This window comes from Felis catus, chromosome A2, assembly GCF_018350175.1.
Source record: "Felis catus isolate Fca126 chromosome A2, F.catus_Fca126_mat1.0, whole genome shotgun sequence".
Taxonomy (NCBI): domain Eukaryota; kingdom Metazoa; phylum Chordata; class Mammalia; order Carnivora; family Felidae; genus Felis; species Felis catus.
The window spans coordinates 85,107,205-85,119,732 of record NC_058369.1 but is presented as its reverse complement, the minus strand read 5'-3'; the positions used below and the strand labels follow the sequence as shown (position 1 = coordinate 85,119,732).

Here is a 12,528-nt window from a genome sequence, read left to right as displayed (position 1 = left end):
AATACAGATATTTTGAGAAGGCTTTGGTATAGCATATGAGTTTTGGAAAGACAAGACAGGACACGAGAGAGGCAGGAACAGATGACAACACAAAGACCTAATATCAACAAACCACATCAAGACGTGTGCCTAAATACCTAGGAATTCTTTCTGTCAAGAATTTCTCTTGAAAGCAATAGAGAGCTACTCAATGATTTTAGGAAAGGAATACAATAAAATTCAGGGTTGGAAGATGGCTCTGGTCTCTGGAGAGTAGATTGAGCCAGAGGAAATCTTCTGAACTATTCTAGGCAGAAAAGTATATGGTCTGAATTATAGTGGGCTGGAGAAGAAGTTGAGAAAGATTTCAGAAATACTTAGGAGAGATGGGGAGATATTTAGAAGGGAGCATGAAGAGCTAAGCCTTGGTGAATAAATAGCTAAGTTAAGGAGAAAAAAAAAAAAATCAAGAATGAGTCCCAGGTTTCAGGTCTAGTAACAAGATGAAAGAAAAGAATAGAAAGGAAATAATATAACTAGATGTGAGGGTGGGCTCAGGTTAGGCCCATTTTCATTTAATTAGCTCCAAGATCCTGGGACAGTTTCTTAATCTCTCCGTTTACTCACTGTTTTTGTTAATGTTTTTAACATTATTAATGTTTTTGTTAACTGTTAACCCACTACATATTAATGTTTTTGTTAACCCACTGTTAATGTTTATTTTTGAGAGAAAGAGAGAGAGAGAGAGAGGGAGGGAGGAACGGAGGGAGAGAGAGGGGCAGAGAAAGAGGGAGACACAGAATCCGAAGCAGGCTCCAAGCTCTGAGCTGTCCGCACAGAGCCTGATGCAGGGCTCGAACTTGTGAACCACAAGATCATGACCTGAGCTGAAATCGGATCCTTAACCAAATTAGCCACCCAGGTACCCGTTTACTCATTCTTAAAATGAGGATAACATTAGACATGTTTTAATTATTTTGACAATTAAATAATAGTTAACCCTTCTAAGCACTTATCATGTACAAGGAAGACACTTGAGTAAGTATCTTGCATACAGTCACTCGCTTACTTTAAACAACTGCCCTATGAAGCAAGTACTTTTATAATCCCTATATTACAGATTAATCAAAGGCACAGAGAGGTTTACCATCTTGCCCAAGGCCACGGAGCTGGGAAGTGACCGATCCAAATTTCAAACCTCTTCAGTCTGACTACAGAGAGGGTGCTTCAGCCAATGTTTACAGTGCCTCTCATTAAATACTAACCATTTCATATAATTATTATCAGAGTGGTTATAATCTCTGGTTTCACTGGCAGGATATACTTAACTATTTAACCTATCCATTTGTTTGAAAAGTATTTGCAGAGTATATGGATGTACATATATTTTACTAAACACCAGGATAAATTCAAGTATGATGTCACACCTATCTTGGGGCTGATTACAGTTTAATTTTGAACATAAAATGCGTATCGTGAAACACAAAACCAGATTATGTTTTTAAAGGGGTCAGATACTTTTGACATAAGACACAAAGCATCCACACTGGGACCTTGACTAGCAGGCACTGGGGCCAAGAGATGTAGATTTGGGTTCTCTGCAAAATATAGACTATTGGTGAAACTGTAAAAGTTGATGAGGTCACCTAACAGATATTGGCGGGGAAGGGGACCCTAGAAAAACTGCAAACAGGGGGACTGCCAATCCAATGCCTAGGGAAGCGCATAAAACTCATTTAATGTCTATGGGCTTTGGGGTTCTCACTTATAAAATTAGCGGATCTTGGTTGGCGAGTATGTTAAGAACTATTCCGACTTCTAATGTTTGCAGTTTTTGCTGTGAACAAATGTAAACATCGGGAGAGCCACCGAAAGTCAACTTCCAGCTTTAAACCTCAGAAAAAAGCCAAGCTTCATAGCTGTTGCTTTGCCATGGTAAATAATTAGTAAGTAGTTTTCTTTTCACAAAAGACCATTCAGTTAGTTTCAATTGCTTTTATTTATTTTAGAGGATTTCAGCTTCAGAAATGTTCTTGCCGTTACTATGTACAGAAGTTCTGTGTGGGAGATTTTAGAGAGAAAACAAAATGGCACCTTTATTCCTTAAGAGGAATATTAATGGGGTAGAGAAGATAATGGGCACAATTATAGTAAGCTTCCTGCAGTATGCCTCTTCATAGCAAGATTTACTTTTTTCCTTGCCTAATCCTATTGTTTCCTGACTTCATTTGGTAAAACGTAAAATGTTACTCAGTTATCATAATAGGAGTGCAGAATACAGACGCAATACACAGAGGTTTGGAAGACTGAAGGAAGAAACTTGCAAGATGCTCTCAGTAAAGTCACAGAGGAACACTGACCAAGGCGCTGAGGAAGACAACAGATGATTACCACCCCTCTACCACTAGCTGGCCACAGCTTCCAACCCCAGGGAAGGTTTTGGGGTTCTGTGTGACTAGACTGGCAAACAACTATTATGCATGTTGTGATTTCTCATAAAGTGTGAGAAGAGAAATCATAACTTGTACCTGGAGCCAGGTTAGAAAATCTTGAAGATGGCCAGTGGACCCTGAGTAGAACTGACAGTGCTGTTTTTCTCTAGCTTTATCCAAAACTTGGCACACAGAGTAAAGACATCTCTGAGGCTGAATGCAGAAGCAAGCACATCTAAGTTTTGCATGCAGACTGTGGGGGGAAGGTGTGGAGGGTGGAGGAAGAAGACTAAGAAATCAGTGGTATTAGGTGAAATAAATGAGGTCCATGGACTTGACCCGCTTAGAGATAATCAGTGAAAGGTGAACATTGGAGTTAGAAAAGATTTAGACATAATTTTGAATAGATGAATAAAATCTAGCTATTGAGTGCTTACTACGTGTCAGGCACTGGGCAATGTTGATGATACCCGGTTGACAAATGACCCCTGCCTCCCTGAAGTTTATAGCCCAGCCCAAGAGCTGTCTCTAGGGAATAGCAAAGGTCTGTACCCAGTGCCCTGATCACTGTGCATACCCTTATCACAGCATGTGTCCTCCTGCACTGTAATTGCCCCTCCACGTGTCTGCTTAGATCTAACTTTTGACCAAGCAGCTCTTAGAAGCATGAGGCTCCTAGAGATGAGAGGTTTCTATAAAAACTAGAGGTCTTCCCCACTTCCCCTCCAAGAGACTGAGCTAAAATTTGGATTTGTGCCTGTTCCCCATTTCATATTGATTATTTCAACAAAAAGTAACCCTTAAGAGCTATTAAACCCTATTAAATAGGCTATTAAAGCTTAGGGTGCACACTCAGTTATGTTAGTGTATTCGGAAGGGGTTTCCATGTGCTTCATGTAAGTTACTCAGCATTTTAAATATGCCTTTTTCATTTGTAGGGGCAATGGCAAGAAGCTGAGAGCAGGCAGAGGAGGCAACTGTGCCCATCATCTTCCTTCTAATTCTGTAAAGGTAACAGTCACCTATTCAGCCTATCTTCTTCAGGAGATGGATGGTTCATTAAGTGGTTTGCTTGTGTGCATGGTGGGGAAAATGTCCACAAAATCATCCTACATCTTTATCATTTACTAACATTTTTTTTTAACTTTCATCGAAAGATTTCATTCCCTATAAACAAAATTTAGAACAACCACCTGTAAAAAGATCCTGGATCCTTATAAACATCCAGCAAAAAACTGTTAATAATGTTCTCTAGAGCCTACAACACTGTCCTACACACAGTGAATGCTCATCCGTATGTATTTTAACAAACGCATCAATGAATAAGTGACTCTGAAAGATAGTTGACTCCATCACGTATTCAAAATAGGTTTGCTGTTTTAGGGTTCGCTCTTAAGGCAAGAATATTTGTTGAAAAGATCCTGCTCACTTACTACAAATTTATGCCTTCTCTAAAAAGATCTTGTGCTTAGGGTCCATACTATGGGACCACTGTAGTGAATAAACTAACTTTTATTATTTCATGTCTAAAGCTTCCTGGATTGAGATACAAGAAGGACACTCTACCCTGGCTCCTATTACATTTCAAAGAGTAATAATGAAATTCCAGAATAGAGCAAAATGAGCCTCTGCCTGCATTTCTATTGCATTGTGTTCTTAATTTTTAAAACTATGACATGAATACTAATATCCTTTCCAATTTCCTAAAAATTAACATGGGAGAAATGTAACATTTATATTTGGAAGATTTAATGAGGGAAGCAAAATTAAGAGATGAAACTAGTAGTTCTTTTTAAAGCGCTGTTCTTATTCCACTTGTAAACTTCACAAGCATTCAAGGAAAAACAATGCTTTTCTATTTGGGGGCACTCTGGAGTCCTTGGTGAATGGAGCCAAGCTGTCTGCTATGCCCCTCAATAATGCTTGCCAACCTTCTGTCATTTCCTCTGTGAGATGACAGTGTTTGTGTGACAAAGGTCTCTAGGTATATTTCAAAACATTTTACACAACAGCATACCAACAAACAACTTAAAAGTGTTAATCATTTTCCACACAGCTAAATTTGTCAGAAGACACAAAACAAAATCCATCTTACCAATCTTCAAAAAGAAATGGCTGGGAAGTTCACTGGGGAGCCAGTGGCATACTCAAAGCCTTTTGTAAAAGTTTAGTGTCTTAGTCAATTTCTGCCCTTTGATACAACACAGCAAACAGTAAGACTAATTATTTACTAAACTAGGTTTCTTTTTATATTCTCTGTGCACTTGTGCTAGTTTTAGACAGTTTCATTTTCCTGATGAACAACAGTTCATTGTTTGTCATGGAAGAATCACTCTTAACCTGGAATTATTTAGGATTCCAGGACCCTGATAAAAACACAGTGTCCCTCCTCCACCTGCGATAGCTCCCCGTTCCTCACTGCCCACCACTCCTTTGAAGCTGTACTGAAGCTATAGTAAAGCGGTGATGCGCTTTGCAGTTTTCATCAGAAGAGCAATAAAAAACAACCAACCATGGGGTGCCTGGGTGGCTCAGTCGGTTAAGCGTCAGACTTGGGCTCAGGTCATGATCTCACAGTCTGTGAGTTCGAGCCCTGTGTGGGGCTCTGTGCTGACAGCTCAGATCCTGGAGCCTGCTTCGGATTCTGTGTCTCCCTCTCTGTCTGCCCCTCCCCCGTTCATGCTCTGATTCTCTCTGTCTCAAAAATAAATAAACGTTAAAAAAATTTTAAAAGAAAACAACCAATAAAAAAAAATTTTCCCTCTTCATACATTTTAAAGCATTTTTTTTAATTTCAGAAATCTGTGAAATTTAGCTAACAAAAACTAAGAAGATTAAATTCCTTAATGAGTAATCTTAATTAGCAGTCGGTGCCAAAAGCAAAATTAGCCAGTCACATTAACATCAGTAGATTATTATGTATTTCTCCACTCTAAAAAAACAAAACAAAACGTATTTTTCCATTTGATTGGCCTACTCTGCAGTCTTACATGGTCTTTGCCACTGATTTGTTAGCCACTGGAAAGATTTTTTTTGTTTGTTTCCTTTTTTTTTTGCCTGACAATGATTCTTCTGAGTTCAAGAGCTTACCTTTTCCCAGGTGACAATTGTTTTATTATCCTCAGTTGTTTGCTTTCTTCCTTAAACTCTCAGAACAGTTAGCTGCAAAGTTGTCATTGTCTTTTACAAAGGGATCTGATTGCAAATAATTAGTGTTTGTGTTGTACATCATTTGAAAATATTTCTCCTTCCCTTGCCAAGATTACAGGAGTCTCATGTATTGCCTCACAAATCCCACTTTCATTATTTAGTCAGGTATACCTGAGAAAAACACAGGCTGCCTTTTCCTTTTCACCTGATCCGCATCCCATCTGAGTTCTGGGCTCTCACACAGGAAGGGAACAGGAAGTTGACACTTTTGTAAGTATCAGTGCAGAATGCTTTCCCCAGAATTCAGCACAGCTTCAAACAACCATTTCTTCAAAGAATACAAGGAAATGATCTTCTTTAAAAGGTAAAGAATTCTACCCAGTTCATTTCGAGACTTTGCAAAATAACTTGGGGAGTCACAGGTTACTGATTTCAATCAGCATCTGGTTTTGTCTCTAAATGAGTATGTCGCTAAGTTTCCTTTCTGCATAAGTTACTCCTCTATCATTCTTTGCAGTGTTTTCTGGCCTTATATAGCCATACTATGAAACACACCGTGTAACAAAGTTCTGCTATGTGACAAAACCCCCTCCCTCCGAAATAAGATATCCAGTGCCCACAATCACTACAGTTTGTATGACCACTAATGATCAATATGTTTCTATATGGAAAGATTATTTTCTTCTTTCCTTCTAAGAGTCAGTTTGTTTAGAGGATTGGGTATGTTAAATTAGTTCTTAAATATACTTGTTAGTCATGACAATGTGCCAAAAAATATTTTCAGAATATCATGAACAAAGATCCTTCAACTTCTAGTCTCAGTTAAAATAAAGTTTTTCCAATTTGGAAGAGAAAAATATAATTGGGCTTTACAGTGTCCTTTTCAAAAGGGTATTTTAAAAATGCTATAAGAAGGCAAATAGCAATTTAAATAAGAACTCAGTCTAGATAAGGACAAGCCATATCAACTTAGAGAATCTGAGGGAATAAGATTGTCAGTAATATTATACTTTTGATAAGAATTCTACATTTTCTGATACTTTCGAAATAAAAGCCAGGAAAATGTGCAAATGGGAATTTCATAGGATGAATTTAGACACTAGTGGAAATGTTAAATTTAAGTGTCAAGAGTCTATTCATCTATTTCATTGAAAGCTTACAAATGTTAAAAGAAGCATCATAGATGAAATTATTCCAACAGATAATATTTATCTTCCTAAACAGCTAAAAATAATAATTATTAATACCTGCCCGATGATAACCCATCAACAACAAAGACCTTAACATTCAGACCCCTAAACAAAAGTGATTTTGCTCACCAACTTCTAGGGGAGCTGGCTTGTCTCGATGTAGGATCTGAAGTCAGCTTCAGAGAGACTGTGGTAGGAGGAGACGCAGAAAATAAACACATGATTTCCACAGCGCAGCAGCTGAGAACTCAAAAATGAGGCACGGGGTCTTGGCCATTCATCTGTCTTTAAGGTTATCCTGACATCTGAAAGCCATTGACAGCCTGAGCCTTCCAGCACTTCAGGCGCATGCCTGACACAAGATAAATATAGATCCCAGACACCTGAGCCAGACGGAAGGAACGTTAGCTTGAAAAATCTCATTCATTTTGTGCCTCAGTTGAGGAAAATAAAACCATTAATCCTTTTCCTGTTAAAACCTGTTATACCCCTTAAAAAATAGCTTCAGTGCTTATGAAACATGAGCATTCAAATAATCATTAATAATCAATTAGCTTCTCTCCATAATTACCATCTGTGGGATAGTATAGAGACAGGCTCAAATTCTCCTTTCCTGGTGAAGTATAAAAGAAACATAACAGTGAACATTAAGAATTATTTTCTCAGTTGTTTATTTTTTTAAAGGATCTTTGGCAGGTGAGTCCTTAAATGTGAGCATCTATTTGGTAAACTTTCTAGTATCTTTTCTCCTATATCCTGCAGGTAGTGATTTGGTCCTTTTATTGTTTGCCTCAATTATGGAGCCAGAAAGTGTCATCCATTGCCAGGTGCTTTGGTTTAAGTTAAACTTTTGTTATAGTTGTATAATGTAGCTAATTTAAATTGAATTTTGCTTAGTAGTCTTTGTAAACATATAAATGAAGTTACCTTCAGCCTTAGAAGCTATGATTAAAATTCTTACTCTGAAGATATAATGGCAAGATTTCTAACAATAAATCACTCTCTGGGACTCATAATTTAAGGATCTCTAATTCTATATTTGAACAAATCGAACAGAGGAACTAGGAAAGCCATACTGCTCCCCTGAGATTTTGAGGTATTAAATGTTTTAACCAATAGTATGTTTTACTGAACGGCATTAAAGAAAAATAATGGATTTTGGGTTACCACTTTCTAAATGAAGCTGATCTGTAACTAGTCGTACCGACCATCCCAGAAGGGAGAATGATTCTTTTTTCAATTTACCAAAACTAGTGTTTTTGTATTTTAATAATAGGCCCCATGTATTGAGAACTGTCCATGTTCTTGGCACTTTGCTAAGTAGATATCATATCATTTCATTCTCTTTTCCTAATCCAAAAGTATCCTTTCAAATCAAGTTAATATTTTTATGTTCCATTTTACTGAATAGAAAACTAGAACTTAAATGGTAGATTTTGACAATGGCTGCTAATAAGTGGTTCATATAAGAGTCTAACTCATAGTATTTTGACTGAAAGTACATTGTTTTCCCATCATACAATACAGTTTCAGGTTAAAAATGAGTGTCATCCATACTTTATCTGTATCAGATTACCCATCCTGTGAGTAATTCCAAGGCTTCTTTCTTTATTTAAGACAAAGTTAGGGAAAATACAGAAATGTTCCCTGTGGAGTATTGCTATGACACCAGAAAATCCCCAGAAGCATTATGTTTCCAGCACAAGAAAAATATAGATCTGTAAGGCATGACTCTAGCCAGAAATATTTCTCATCTCTTGCATTTCTCTTTTTTGACAACTCGTCCTCATTAATTTTTTTAAGTTTATTTTTGAGAGAGCGAGAGAGAGCAGGAGAGGGTAGGGGGAAGGAGACAGAGAATCCTAAATAGGCTCCACACTGAGAGTGTGGAGCCCAAAGCTGGGCTTGAACCCATGAAACCATGAGTTCATGACCTGAAATCAAGAGTTGGATGCTTAACTGACTGAGCCACCCAGATGCCCCATGTCCTCTTGATTTTGTGTAAGCAGAGTTTGACCTTCCAGAGCTGATGGCCATTTCTCAGCCATAATAGCATGTCTGGCAGTTAGAGATTGGATGAACAGCATAGAGGAGGGATATCCATGTGGCAGAGTCAGCTGGTAAGGTCAGGTAGCCAATACCAGGGAAATTTTGCATGAGAAAGTGAGGGGGTCACGTTCTCAACTATCATAAAATGTGACCCTGTTCATTGAAAAAAAGTATTGTTCTATGTGTGCAAAGCATTTTTTCCATGAAACTAAAAGCTTATTAATAAAATATCTTATCAAAGAACTGAGAAGACAAATCAGTGAACTCAGGATCACACATATTTTCTACGAATCACAATGAATATCGGAATGCCTTCAACATTCTAAGCACCATCATCTTGAAATATGGATTATGTCCTATAAATAATAAGAAAGTCTGAGTTTCCTTTCTATGAATTATATATTCATTGTCATTCAATTGTTCACTCCCTGCTAGACACCAACTTACGAGTAGTGGTGAGGGAAAGGAAGGAATAGTGGTGGAGTGAACTAAAAAAAAAAATGACTCTGGCTCTGGGATAATGAAGAAGGACAAGATCTCTGACCCCTTCATCCAGAGAATTATCAAGAATTTTCTTAACCAACTATCTTCAAAATTAAACATTTCGTCACAGAATGTCAAAACCAAGACTTTCTTTTCCTCCCAAATCAGTTGCTTTTCAAGTGTGGATGAACCAAAATTTTTATTTATGTTTTTATTTTTGTTTTTCTAATATGAAATTTATTGTCAAATTGGTTTCCATACAACACCCAGTGCTCTTCCCAACAGGTGCCCTCCTCAATGCGCATCACCCACTTTCCCCTCCCTCCCACCCCCCATCAACACTCAGTTTATTCTCAGTTTTTAAGAGTCTCTTATGGTTTGGCTCCCTCCCTCTGAATTTTTTTTTCTTCCCCTCCCCCATGGGTTTCTGTTAAGTTTCTCAGGATCCACATAAAAGTGAAAACATATGGTATTGGTCTTTCTCTGTATGAGTTATTTCACTTAGCATAACACTCTCCAGTTCCATCCACGTTGCTACAAAAGGCCATATTTCATTCTTTCTCATTGCCAAGTAGTAATCCATTGTGTATATAAACCACAATTTCTTTATCCATTCATCAGCTGATGGACATTTAGGCTCTTTCCATAATTTTGCTATTGTTGAGAGTGCTGCTATAAACATTGGGGTACAAGTGCCCCTATGCATCAGCACTCCTGTATCCCTTGGGTGAATTCCTAGCAGTGCTATTGCTGGGTCATAGGGTAGTTGTATTCTTAACTTTGGGGGGAACCTGACACTGTTTTCCAGAGTTGCTGCACCAGTTTACATTCCATCCAACAGTGCAAGAGGGTTCCCGTTTCTCCACATCCTCTCCAGTATCTATAGTCTCCAGAATTGGACCCACAAAAGTATGGCCAACTAATCTTTGACAAAGAGGAAAGAATATCCAATGGAAAAAAGACAGTCTCTTTAACAAACAGTGCTGGGAGAACTGGACAGCAACATGCAGAAGAATGAAATTAGACCACTTTCTTACACCAATCACAAAAATAACCCAAGATGGATAAAGAACCTGAATGTGAGACAGGAAACCATCAAAACCTTAGAGGAGAAAGCAGGAAAACACCTCTCTGACCTAAGCCACAGCAACTTCTTACTTGACACATCTCCAAAGGCAAGGGAATTAAAAGCAAAAATGAACTATTAGAACCTCATGAAGATAAAAAGCTTCTGCACTGCAAAGGAAACAGTCAACAAAACTAAAAGGCGACCAACAGAATGGGAAAAGATATTTGCAAATGACATATCAGACAAAGGGCTAATATCCAGAATCTATAAAGAACTCACCAAACTCCATACCCAAAAAACAAATAATCCAGTGAAGAAATGGGCAGAAGACATGAATAGACACTTCTCTAAAGAAGACATCCAGGCACAAGAAAAGATGCTCAATGTTCCTCCTCATCAGGGAAATACAAATCAAAACCACACTGAGGTATCACCTCACACCAGTCAGAGTGGCTATAATGAACAAATCATGAACCTAAATTTTTAAATCAGACAAAACCAAAACCTCTTCTGATTTTGGTTGCATGCTGCATGGCAGAACTTTAAGGCATTAAAGTTGAACCCATAATCCTGCTGTTAATAGCAGCTGTTAACAGCTGTTGATACTGTTCCCCGCAAGATGTTATTATGGAATTTCCCATTTCTTTGTGAAAATATTTTCTCCAAACAAGCAGTTCATCTCAAAATAAGATATGCAAAGCATCATCAATACAGTGGCATTAAGAGTAATCATATTTTCTCTCCCTCTCAACAACTCCCAATCATATGTCTCTGATGCCTCTGGGTGCTATTCTTTCAGATATCTTTCTTCTCTATCCAATCAGCATCATCCAGTGGGCTTCATCAAGTATTAATAACAGTACTGACTTCATCCTTAAGCATGCCATGCTGAGTATGTTTAGGACTTTTAAATTAATAATATGCTTGAAAAAAATTCTCTTCAGAGAAACTCAAATTTTAAATCAAAGATTTGTCCCTTATTTCATATTTCTGTCCATTGTGTAAGAGTTAACAGTAAAGCGTTTTTGAATTCCTGGCTCTGTAACATAACAGGGAAAGAATAGTTTGTGGCCTTGTTGGGGAAATTTGGCATAAACCCCCGTACACACTTGAAAACAATGAAAATATTCAAGACACTTCAACACATTAACCTTGCTAACTTGTTTTTAGGAAAAACGTATTTGGAAAACGCCCTTGGATTATTATCAGCTTACTTAATGTGTATTTTCAGAATCTGAAAGACATTTTGGGGTTCATTTGTAACTGATTCTATTATCAGACTCTTCTTACTAGAGTTTTGTTTGTCGGTTTGCTTTCCCATGTTAGCATGTAATGAATAATTTCACTCAAAGACCTTCTCCATAAGGAGCATTTACCTGTAGGAAAGCTATGAAAAGACTTCACAGTAAACTTCTCTTGCTCTCCTCAAATCTGTATGTGTGTGAGATGCTTTTATTCTGAACATCAGCTTAGGGTAAAGATTTTCTTACCATTTATTCTTGAAACTAACTTTAGGAGAGAATTCTAGCTCTGTTATTCAAAAGTAATGAGGATCAATCGTACTTTATACTATTAAAAATAATCTAACAGAGTGGTTCTCTTTGCTTTTTTTTTTTAAAAAAAAAAGCTTCAAATTACTGCTAAATTTCATAGCCTTATTTTTTTCTCCCTTCCAATGTCATCTGCATTAATTATAAAAGTTTTGTCAAGAATTTACATGAAATATTATAGCCCCAGCATTCTTCCTGTTTAAGTTGGATTGGTTATCATTTAATCATTTGTTAATTCAACAGCAAGATATATTGAAATCTTGTTGATGTATACAGGATTGTGCTTCTCCTTTGGGGGAAAATGGCTAATTAAGAACCAAGCTTTGGGCTCTCAAGTATCTTATTGTTTAGTGAAGGAAAACAAGCACGGTTTAACAAATCATAATGCATTATCATAAACTGTGATAAATAATGAAAGTGTCATTGTGATAAGCTAAACTGAACAGAGAGGTTTTCTAATATACATATATATTTATATATTATATATATATGTATGATCATATATATGTGTGTATATAAATTGTAAGCATTTGTTTATATATAGATATGGATATATATCTATATACAGATATATACATATTATTTAAGAAACTGTGTGTGTGTGTGTGTGTGTGTGTGTGTGTGTG

General features: G+C 37.2%; 2 protein-coding genes across 3 annotated transcripts in view; one reads left to right on the top strand and one right to left on the bottom strand.

The window, feature by feature from the left end:
• Positions 1–6,908, bottom strand: part of CD36 (CD36 molecule) — a 76,757-nt gene extending 69,849 nt beyond the window's left edge. Inside the window, exon 1 of the mRNA XM_019825388.3 lies at positions 6,881–6,908. The gene's annotated coding sequence lies outside the window, so the exon portion shown is untranslated. The remainder of the gene's footprint in view (positions 1–6,880) is intronic.
• The window catches only part of GNAT3 (G protein subunit alpha transducin 3), a 300,648-nt gene that overhangs the window by 152,953 nt on the left and 135,167 nt on the right, over positions 1–12,528 (top strand). For both annotated transcript variants that reach the window (XM_045052313.1, XM_045052312.1), the window contains one exon: positions 3,350–3,422. The gene's annotated coding sequence lies outside the window, so the exon portion shown is untranslated. The remainder of the gene's footprint in view (positions 1–3,349; positions 3,423–12,528) is intronic.